The sequence below is a fragment of the Cynocephalus volans genome, chromosome 4 (genome assembly GCF_027409185.1).
Source record: "Cynocephalus volans isolate mCynVol1 chromosome 4, mCynVol1.pri, whole genome shotgun sequence".
Classification (NCBI taxonomy): domain Eukaryota; kingdom Metazoa; phylum Chordata; class Mammalia; order Dermoptera; family Cynocephalidae; genus Cynocephalus; species Cynocephalus volans.
Genome location: NC_084463.1, coordinates 142,311,722 through 142,323,602, shown reverse-complemented (window position 1 = coordinate 142,323,602; position 11,881 = coordinate 142,311,722).

The window sequence follows — 11,881 nt, the reverse complement described above, 5'->3', positions numbered from 1 at the left end:
CTCTTTATCCTAGGTAAGCCTGGTCAGGAAAGGCCTCATCCCCACCCTCTTCTTTCACTTTCTACCCTGCTTTAAGTTTCAAAAGAGGGTCACCTCTAGGCTAAGATGCCTTGGTGACAAATGCCCCTTCAAATACTGCTAAGTAAGAACAAATGCATGTTAATGATTCCTGAACTATTGGTTAAACCTTTTATAGTTGTTTGGCTTTCCTTCATGATGCTGTAAGGGCCTGGTGTACACATTTCCCCTCTGTATCCCCTGGTTGCCTGGGTACCATAACTGCCCCAGTAAGATTTGTGAATGGGCTGGTTAGTTGGAAGGCAACCATTCTGAGGGAGTCAGGGATCTTTTAGTTGCAAGTGACTAAAAATCCAGCCTACCCGGCTTAAGTAAAAGTGATTTTTTTTTTTAAGTTTATACAACTGAGAAGTCTATAGAGCAGATTCATCTTCAGCCATGTTAGACACTGACAATAGTCAGCATTAGCCAGCGATTGCTACAATAATGCTACATAACAAACAACCCCAAGACTCAGTGGCTTATGATAATAATCATTCATTATTTTCTCACTCATGGGTCAATGAGGTGGTTGGGGTGTCTCTGCTTCAGGCTGGCTAAGTTTGGTCCCAGGGCTGGGTTCAGATCTGGTCCATTTTCTCTCATCCTTCTTGGAACAGGAGCCCCCTGGGGCATGTTCTTCTCATGGTGAATGGCAGGAGCTCATGGGAAAGAGAGATGCACGTTAGACTTCTTAAGACCTTGGCTCAGAACTGGCACAGAATTAGCTCCACCCACAATCCTCTTGCCAAAACGAATCACAGGCCAAGTCCAACATCGGTGGGGCTGAGAAATATACTGAAAAATAATCCAGTTTGTCACAGTGTCAAGTGAGATAAACTATTTTTTTAGGATTAGAATGGGCAGCTTCAAATTTCCTAAATACCACCTGCCTATGGCTTTATTCACAATTGTCCCATGTCCATGTGGACATGCATAAAAAAGTTCAGCTATGTAAATCACGTATCAAGTGCTTTCGGGCTCCCTAATTTCACCTTACCCTTGCCGCAGCCTTCAGGCTCCCACAAAATTGTCCTGCACTAACTTTCTGTGATTCACTTCACCTCTTTGAAGCTATGAGGGCTGATCCAGAGCTATAGTTGGTGGGTGTTGATAACAGGTGAGTGCCCACCTGTCTGGAATGTTGTGGAAGGCATTTCTTGCTGTGTGTGGGAGATTGGATAAGATTACTTCTTGAGCTCCTTCCCACACTAAAATGCTCTGATCTGGGTACCCTATGTCAATTTCTGACAGTATGTAGTTGTATTTTAGGATACAGAATTTGACCTGTGAATCTCTGGTCCCTTTGCTCCCAATGACCTTAATCTGGGATCCATCACAGCATGACACTAGTAGGCTCATTTGCTCAGAAGACCACTATTCTACGCCTCTTGGGGCAACCCGTGAAGAATAGGAGTTGGAAGAAGGCAAGTTTCTCAGTCGCTACATTTCTTTATATTTGCCTTTGCCTCTGGATAGCCTCAAGTGGGAGGGCCATCCCGGAAACATTAGTCTGCCCCATCCTTTTTCTTTTTGAAAAAATGGATCTCCAAAGAAAGAAAGAGCAACTTCAGATTCTCCATTCCAGTGGCCCAAAGCTCTCATCAGGAAGTTCTGCTTAGTGTCTGACTTGATTCTCCATGACTGTGGTTAAAGGCCATTCTTTTTCCTTCCTCATCTTTCATCTTTGCATACGGTGGAACCCATCTCTAATGTTGGTTTTGTGGAAACCTGTTCCTTTTATGTTTCCAGAAGAAAGAAACGGTATCGTTTTCTTTTATTTCACATCAGTAAACAACTATTGAATAAATGCGATAGTCCCCATAAGCACTGCAGCGTTATGAGCATCGCCTTTAGAGCCCGAACGCCCGTGTTCTGGTTCTGGCTCTGCCACTTACTGGGTGTGTGACCTTGAACCACTTATTTAGCCTCTCTTGTCCACAGTCTTCTTGTCTATAAAATGTGGTTATAATGGGGCCTCTCTCGCAGGGTTCTCGTAAGGGTTAAATGAATTAATACTCGTAAAGTGCTCAGAATAGTGTCTGGCACATACGTGCTCAATAAATGTTGGCTATTATTATCCTTACATTGAGATGAAAGACCTAGCCACTGTCCTCAAATAACTCAGACTCCGGGGAAGAAACTGGCACTGACCACGCAGGGATGTAACTGTTCTCTTGTCTAAGATGGGATGTGGGTGTTTATAGGAACATAGGGAGAGAAAGTTACAAGGAGGCGAGTTTTTATTTAAGACAAGATCTTTCTAAGAATTAAAATTTATCAAAAAGTCGGTAAGTAATGAGCTCCCTTGTCATCAGCAGCATTCAGGCAAATACTGAATATTCATCGATCTAGAATTGAAAAAATAGAGTTTTGCAAATGGGTGGTCCATGGGCTGAATCTTATCTGCAAAGGAGTTTCGTTTGGGCTGCAATATATATTTTTAAAAATTTCAATGAGTCACCAACAGATTAGAAGATTTTTGTTTAATTGTTTAGACTTTTGGCTTTTTTCTTTTTCTTTTCTTTTTTTTTTTTTTTTTGCAGAATTGGAAGATCCAACAACACTGAGCCTGCAATCCTACATATCAATAATGGAGCTGAGCTGTGGCTACTCGCTTAAAATAGAAGGCCATTTTACGTGTAAATACGTCATGTGCCCTCTTCTAGGCCACATCTTTCATTTCTGGGACTCATCTGGCTCCTCTGTGATTTTTGATTTGTATCACCTGTCGCAGATTTGAATAGTGGATGGGAGACCCAATCGGATGAGATCATCTCTAGGATAACCTGATCCAAGATTAACTCCCTCCTTATTCTGAGAGCCTGTACTTGTGTTCTGGGACACAGATCTGACCCCGGCCACAGAGCCATTCATTAAAAAGATCCTGCACACCTACTTCTTGCTGAGCCCTGTGATTCCTATTAGGAATGCTAGAACACTAAGCTGGGCTTCAAGGGGTCCTATGTTTAGTACACACACACTCACACACACATACAGTGCATGGCAAAATACACATAATATAAAACTTATCATTTTTAAGCCTACAGTTCAGTGGCATTAAGTACACTCACAATATTGTACAACCATCATCACTATCCATTTCCAGAACTTTTTTTTAATCCCAAACAAACTCCATACCCATTAAACAATAACTCTCCCATTTTCCCTTCTCCTCAGCCCTTGGTAGCCTCCATTCTACTTTCTATTTCTATGAATTTGCCTATACTAGGAATGTCATATAAGAGGAATCATGTAATATGTGTCCTTTTGTGTCTGGCTTATTTCATTTAGCATAATGTCTTCAAGATTCATTCATTTTGTGGCATATATCAAAATTTCGTTCCTTTTTATGGCTAAATAATATTCTATTGTATGTATGTACCACATTTTGTTTATCCATTCATCTGTTAATGGACACTTAGGTTGTTTTCAGCTTTTGGCTACTGTGAATTATGCCGCTGTGAACACAGCTGTACAAGCATCTACTAGAGGTCTGCTTTCAATTCTTTTGGGTATCTGTGTTCCTGATATATCTTAATTCAAATTAAACAATAAACTTCCAGTTCTTTCTTTTTTTCAATGCTCTATAAGGCAATAAAGAACATCTGGCACTTCCATTTTACAGATGCAGAAACTGAGCAGCAAAGCAGGGCTGGAAACTAGGTCCTTTGTGCATGGTCTTTCACACTAGGCTGTAACATCCCTGAGGACAAGTGTTATGTCTGTTGCTGTCACTGAGGCGTCCCCAGCACAAGTGACTAGAATGCAGTCAATATGTTTTGAAAGAATAAATGAATGTTTTGTGTGTTTTATACCCTGAGCCTTTCGAATAAACTCCTGGTGTCTGTATGATGCTGATTCTTCTCCTTTTCCAAATTCCCCTTCTCCATCTATTAGATGCACCTCCACCCACGGACTTGGACAAACAAGCTGATCCTGATCCATGTCTTCAATGATCACAACTGCTGCCTCAGCCAGGCCTGAGAAAGGTTGTTTTCCAAAGTGCTTCTGCCCACGGTCCCGGGGGTTCTGTCTTTTCCCCGGCAGGTGTGTGTGGTTTCATTCACACTTCACCCCAGAGCTCGCTGCAATTCAGGGAGCAACTGGCTTCTGGCCGGTGTGAGACCCACTCACAGTGGGGGGGCAGGGGGAGAGCTGTGGCATGAGGCGGGGGTGGATTTGAACGCCTTTAAGCCAGATCTTGTCAGAAAATCTCCAGTGTGCTGCTTGATTGCGGTCCTCTTATCCCACAGTGCTGCGGTGGTGGGGGAGGGGGGGTTCTAGAACCTCAAATTCCCTTTTGTTTAAAAATTGAGACACATCTCATTTTAATGGCGTGAGAAATATGCTGCTCTTGGTAAACTGCCCTGTTGACTTAGCATGTGGTTTAGAAAATAGGGGCTCCAAAAGGATTCCCTGCTCTCTTCCCCTTGGAGGAGCCTCCCCTTGGGCTCTCAGAGGAGGTAAGGGGTGTGGTCCTTTGTCCACTGCTTGTGCCTGCACACCAACCACAAAAGCTGTCATTAATGGCACAAAGATAGCTCATAGGGAGGGTCTGTGTAAGAAGACGGCAAGCGGTGGTGAGAAACACACCCAAGGCATTCATTTCATTCTGCCTCCGAAGTGGTCAGGCTTGGGGTCTGCTTCACCAGGGAAATTTCTTTGACTCTCTGGTGTAGGAAGGAGGCGCTGAGACAAAAGGTTTGGTGGTGGCAGGGTGGGGTGGAGGTGAGCTCGTGCCGGTTTGGCAAAAATAGAGAATGAAATCCATCTTATCTATAGCCTGACTGAAGGCAAACAACCATCCCTCTCTCCCCTGAAAGTGGGCAGGGTGGGGGAGAGCAAGGGGGGAGAGAGGCAGGACAGCGGAGGTGGCGTCCGCGGGCAGCAGAGGGTTAACCCCTCGGGCTCCCAAGGACGTCAGAGCTTTAGAGCGGGCTCTTGTGTGGGGCTCGGATTGAGAGCTTTTATCCCTTGTTATTTTTCCTGATGTCTTTACTGTTTATTGTGTTTGGATTTCAGGATTTGGCTTTTTCTTTTTTAACATCTATAATATTTAGAGGGGAGAAAAAATATTCATCCCAGTGAAAGGAAAAGAAACCAAGCAGACCTAAAGGTGGGGTGTTGGGAGGCACCCTTGGGAGTCCCTGGTTCAGATGCAAAGCAGAGCAGCCACCTGTACCCGGCCCCCTCCCATCCCTGCATTCCCTGAACCCTGAACACTGTGACCTGAGCTTCCTGCATTGGAGACCCTCTTGTCCACTAGTCTGCTATGAGGACAGGTATAATAAATAGGGACCGTCACCCCATGGGTGCTCCTCCGAGACACACCATCCTCCTGTACAGCAATCTGACCTGCTGCAGGGCTGGGAGGCAGGGAGATCCCACAGTCCTGCATTCCTCCCCCTCTGCTGACCTAGTGGGGAAGGGCCTGAAGGAGGGGACACAATCTGTCTGACAACGAGAGAAGTGGAATGGAGCTGCCACTGAGGAAGACAGAGGAGAGCTGGTTGGAGAAACAAGAGAAGGAGCGGGACTCAGTGACAATTTAGAGCTTCTTAGACAGCTGTTTGTTTAGAAGAGATTTATGAAAGGAAATGTCAAAACTTGGGGGGAGAGGGTGTGTTCAGCCTGAGGACATATGGGTCAGAATTTTCCTTAGCCAGCGGGCTTCAGATCAGAGTTGTTGGTCTGAGGCAGAAGGCTCTGAGCACTGAGGTCAGGTGAGAGGAAGGTGAGGCGGTGCCGGAGGTGGCTCCACGGAACCAGAAATTGAGACAGAGATGAGGAGACAGAGCTGCGGCAGCCCACAATCCCAGAGATGGAAGAGCTGCATGAGGGTATCTAGGGAGGCAACCTCTCCAGAGCTGGAGCAGGACCTGTGGCAGTCACTTCCCTGAGATGGAGGCATCCCATTGGCTCCCACAGTTTGGGCCCCTGGGGAGATGAGTGGGGACTGGTAGCATCTGCTTCCCCATGGAACCGTGCAGCTGGGAAGCTCTGGGAAGCTGTAGGAATTGCAGGGGGTGAGCTGGGTGTTCGGAAGGCGAGACCACCTAGCATTTGCATCTCTCTTATGCTTGCGGGTAGAAACTGACACAGAAAGCAAGCCATGGGAAGTGTCTGCTGGTGGTAAAGATCAGAACTGCATCTTCTGAACCAAGATTACATTATAAAAAATGAACTTTCTACCAGGGACAGAGTACACCTGAAGGGGATCATGACATTGGTGCTTGGCAGGAAAATCTTCTACCTGATTGGCAGAACTTAAAACTGAAATTTGAGAGGAAGAAGGAGGGAAAAATATTCATCTGCAATGAAAACTGGATATCATTGAAAACAAGCATGGCAACAGTGAAAAAACAGAAGCAGGGAAGAAGTTGTCAGTTAAGTAACAAGGTGCACGTGGTCTCAGATTCAGGCTGGGTATCTTTACTTCCTCCTCTAGACCCTCCGTCCATCCACTCACCATTCTGCCCTGTGCTCTGGAGGATGGTCTTTATGGATCTATCAGTGAGCTCTCAGGCCCTCTGGCTTTCTTTGAGTTCAGCCACTAAGGACCGGCAGGAGACTGGGAAGTGGAGGGGAGGATTTACTTTCCGGATCCCTCCCAGCTGGGTCTCCATGCCCTGGCTGCACGCGTCTTCTGAAGACCACGGCTCTGTTGGGGGTGCTCTGCTACTGCAGCTCTCTTCGGATTCTGGTATCTACCCATCCCCTGCCCCTTCAGGCCTTGTGATGGCAGCAGATCCTCACCGTTACTAACTCCATGCCTTGCTGGTTTCCCTTAACCCTGCCCACGCTATTTGACTGGTCCCTTTTTAAAACTCCTCAGTTACCCCATCTGAGAATGCCATCAGCTTCTTGCTGGGACCCTGACCAGTACACTAATCTCATAAACGACATAACTTTGAAATTGTTACATGAGATTAATATCACCAGGACTTGGTTGGATGAGACTTAATACATGAATTGTATGGTGGTAAGAATTCCTTTTATCCAGATAAACCGGTCTCATTGCAATGAATTGAGTAGAACTCAGGTCATTCATTTATTTAAAGAAATATTTTCTGAGTGTCTAGTCTATGCCAGGCATACATTACAGTAGGGACTGGGGACTCAGTGGGGAGCAAAAAAGACAAGTGACCAGTCCTCGTGGTGTTTTCAGTCTAGTGGGGGAGAAAGCATTAATCACATAACCACCAATACAGATATGTAGGTAGAAACTATGATAAATGTTTGGCAAGGTAACTACAAGTTTCTCTGGGAGCATCTAATAAGAGGATAATAAAGGGTGGAGTGTCAGAGAAAGCTCCCGAGGAAACGACACTTGAGCTCAGCCAGTCAGAGGGCAAGGGGGGCGGAGGAAGAGCACGTCCAAAGATTCTGAAGCTGGAGGGGTCTTGCAGGTGTCCAGTGAATCCAGGAGAGGCCTCTACAAGTTATGATTTGGTTTTCAGTGCCATGGTGAGGCGTTACTGAGTTTTGAGCAGAAGAGTAGCGTGTTTTAACGTCATGACTGCTAGTGGTGGTTGCACGGGGAACATTGGTGAGGATGAAAGGAGAGATGGCAGGTCCCGACCCTGGCTTGGCTAACAGTGCTGCTTTTCTTGTCTGGGAAATCCTGGGTCTAGCTTGGAGGCAAGATGCAAACAGGGCTCATGGCTGCAGCCATTGAGTGTCCTGTTCTGTCATAAACTGCAGCAGATTAAATTCTTGGCCTGATACGCTTTTTTCAGAAAGATGAGAAAGCAATGTGGATGCTGTTACTTGGGACCCAATTCTGACCAACAAGGAAGAACTTGTTGGTAAAGTGGAAGTGTTTGGAGGAAAGGGGGAAGTTCTTGGGAGAAAGGGACGTGTGATCTTGTGTGTGTGTGTGTGTGTGTGTGTGTGTGTGTGTGTGTGTGTGTCAGAGAGAGAGAAAGAGACAGACAGACAGACACAGAGAGATAGGCTAGAAAAGCAAAGCTCACAGACTTCAGAAAGAAAATAGGAGTTACTAGCTTCTGGCTAGAGATTCAAAGAAAGAAAGTGATTTAACAGGCACCGAAAACACAACCGTATGACTTTGCTAGGTCTGCCATAACAAAGTTCTGCTAACTGGAGGGCTCAAACAACAGCAGTTTATTGTCTACAGTTCTGGAGGCCAGAAGTCTGAAGTCTAGGTGTTGGCAGGGTTGTTTCCTTGCATGGGCTGTGAGGGTGGGATCTGTTGAACACCCCTCTCCTTGGCTTATTGATGGCCATCTTCTCTCTTTGTCACTTACATGGCCTTCCCTCCATGCAGTGTCTGTTTCTGTGTCCAAATTTCCCTTTTTTGTAAGAACACCAGTTGTATTAAATTAAGGCCAACCCGACTGACTTCACTTTAACTTGATTACCTCTGTAAAGACCGTATCTCCAAATAAGATCACATTTTTAGTGAAGTCCTGGGGGTTAGGACTCTGACCTGTTTTTAGGGGATACAATTCAACCCATAACAATTAGCAGATGAAATTCAAGCAGAGCTTACTTATTTGTCCACAAACATGCAGCAGGTGCCTGTTCTGTACTAGCCCACTAGTAAGTGTTGTTTTGGCCACAAAGGAACACTCAGACTTGTGGTAGAATATTGACATGCAAAAACATGTCATACAGGTTTACCTCTATGACTACTAATATATGACAGCTTAATGTAACATTAGAGCTAAATTCAGGGTATATGAGCATAGTCGTGGCACAAAGGGTGGTCAGCTGTACTTGCAGGGGTCAGGCAAAGCTTGCTGGAGGAGGTGACATGAGCTGGGTCTCCAAGACGAAGGAGTGAAGAAGTGAGAGGGAGTTGCATGCAGAGGGAACCCCATGGAGTGAGTGAATGCATCATGCTTGTGTGGGTTAATGTGGAGCTTCAGAGTCAGTGGAGGGGATAAGGTTAGAGCAGCAGATCATGAAGGGCCTGTGTCTAGAACAAGGAATGTGAACTTTATCCTGGAAACCTTGTCATGTGTGTGTTGGGGAGAGATCGTCTAGGGGATTTAAAGAAAGTAGTGATATGGTCACATTTGGCTTCTGTGTGGAAGATGGGTTGAGAAGGTCATGAAGGGATTCAGGGAGACGAGTGAATGGGCAGAAGCAGAGATGAGAGAGAGAGAGGATGGAGGGCTGGCCCAGGTCTGCAGGGATGGACAGGAGAGAAACCATTACAGAGTATTAGTGCAGGATTGAAATCTGTTAGTGACGATTTAGTTGTGAGGGACAAGGGAGGGGGGATCTTAGGATGATCCCAGATATCTGGTTTCAGTGTCTGAGTGAGCAATGTTGACATTCACAGGACAAGGACTTAGGAAGGAAGAGTGGATGTTGGGGGGAAGATTAGTTTTTCTTTGGCCATGTTCAGATTGAGATGTTTGTGGGACATCCAGGTGGAAATAGATGTTGAAAGTTAGTGGACATAAGGCAGAATGTTACTGGAGATACAGTCTGGAAGTCAGGGGAGAAGTCTGGTTAGAGACGTAGACCTGGAGGTTGTCAGTGGTTGAAGTCATGAACTTGGACAAAGTTATCTAGAGTGATCATTTAGAGTAGAAAAATGTAGGGCTCAGAAACCAAGGCTTGTAGAAAAGAGCATTCCACATGTGAGTGGGATAAGGAGGCTCCAAAGGAGATAGAAAAAGACCAACCAGATGATCCTGGAGAAAGTCCCAGGGAATGCGCTGTCATGATAGTCATGGGGGAGAAAGTTAACACTCAGCTTCCCCCCAGAGATCAGGTAAGAAGAGGGATGAAAAGGATCCTTTGGATTTGGCCATAAGATGATCATTGCATATTTCATGAGGTCAATTTCAGTGGAGTGAGGGCAACAAAGACTAAATTGCATCGACAGAGGAGTGCATGGAAGGGGAGGAAGTGGAGGTGAATACTGTGGGTTATTCTCTTAGAAATCTTGGCAGTGACCCTAGCTATAGGGGGACAAAGGACTTGGAGGTTCGTTTGTCTGCTTGGTTGCTTTTTTTTTTTTTTTTTTTTTTTTAATGAGAAAGGCTTGATAGTGTTTCTATAATGAATGAGCAGAGTAACAAGAGGGGGCAATCCAAGACACTGGGGGAAAAGGAAAGATTTATGGAGATGGAAAAGGATGGGATCCGGAGCAAGGATGGATGGGTTATAAACTTATTGAGGAGTTTCTAAATAATTTTACCTACATTTTCTCTCCCCTAAAATGTAACAAGTAAGTTTATCTCTGGGAAGGAAGCTGAGAGATGATTGGATAATAGAGATGAAAATTGATGGAGGGAAGAAAACTTGAGAAGAAGGTATATTAGTCAGAGTTCAGTTGCAGATGACAAAATCCATTATAGATAGCTATTTTAAGCAGAAAGGGATTTAATATGGTGAATTGGGTGCTTACAAAATCATTGGAAGGGCTGAAAGGCTAAACTCTACCCTGAGACTCCAGGAATGAATCCAGGACGTCTCATCACTGACCTCCCAGAGGAGTTGCTGCCTCTACCAGTCAAGAAATTGCAGGGTCTGGAAGCCACTGATGCAACTGTTGAATCTAGGAACACTCCCTTTAGCTGTGATATGGGAATCAGGAAGCTGTGACAGCAACTTTTGGATACAGAGCCAAGGTTCCAAGTTCAAGACCCACTGAGTGTTTCTCACTGGCAGAACTTGTCACAATCTAAACTCTAGCCACAAAGGAGTCTGAATAGTTTTTGGTTTTTCAGTCTCTGCAGTATAGAAACGCACACTTTTATTCCTGTACTTGAATTCTAATAAAACAACAGTAGCAACAGCAACATGCTCCTGCCTATTTTACCTATCCTTTCATACAAACAACCTCCTCCGTCTATCCAACCATCCATCCATAATAGGTGTCAGAGGCTGTGTTGATAGGGTGCAGTACTTAGACCAGATGTGGAACAGCAGCTACGATTGAAATCACCATCTGATTGCTCTTACATGATCTTCCACCAGTCTCCAAGTACAAGATTCACCTACACAAGCCAAACAAGTAAGTTAAATGAGAATGTGACAAGGATCACCAATGGATTTCTGGTAAACTGGTTCTCAGAAAAGAAAAAACAAAGCCCTGGTTTGTAGTGTTTGCCAATTCCCATGGTGCAAATACTCCCACCATGGCCAATTTCAAACCATCAAATTGCCATCACAGAAGATAAAGTTGTGAGATGATGTTAAAAATCCCATGATAACAATTCTCCTGAGTAAGTGATAACAATGATAACTAATTCTCATGGGCCTGTACCAGCTGATCCCAGCACACCACTGGGTCACCAACTTTATGTTTTTCAAGTCTTCTGTGGCGGCACTAATCTCTGTGATTCTCCTAGAAATGTGGCATTTATGTTGACTTACTACTTTGTTAAGGAGAGTCTTCACCAGGAGTTTTCACTTGGTCACTCCTATTATGACAGCCCTTAATCCATAGGTCAGAAAGCCAGTGTGGAGATTCTGTCTATTGCTGAGTATGTATATTGCAACTGTATGTTTAGGATGTGGAGAAGTAACAACAGAATGGATATGAATCTATTTGGACGGTTATGAGATGGTTTGGGCCCAAACTCCATTTATTTCCTGACTCCTGTTAATTCCTGCTTGACCCATGACCAAGGATTAGCATTAGCTCAGAGCCAGTTAGAAACCCTGAAAAGTATGGTATTTCTCCTTTCTCAGTGCACAGTCACTCCACTAAATGACCACAATTCCCTTGGGGGAAAATCGGGAGGAAAATTTACAATATAAACTCTCAATGTCATATGCTACAGAGTACACAGTATTTCTACTCGCTTTATTTAGGTCTGGGAATTTAGTGAAA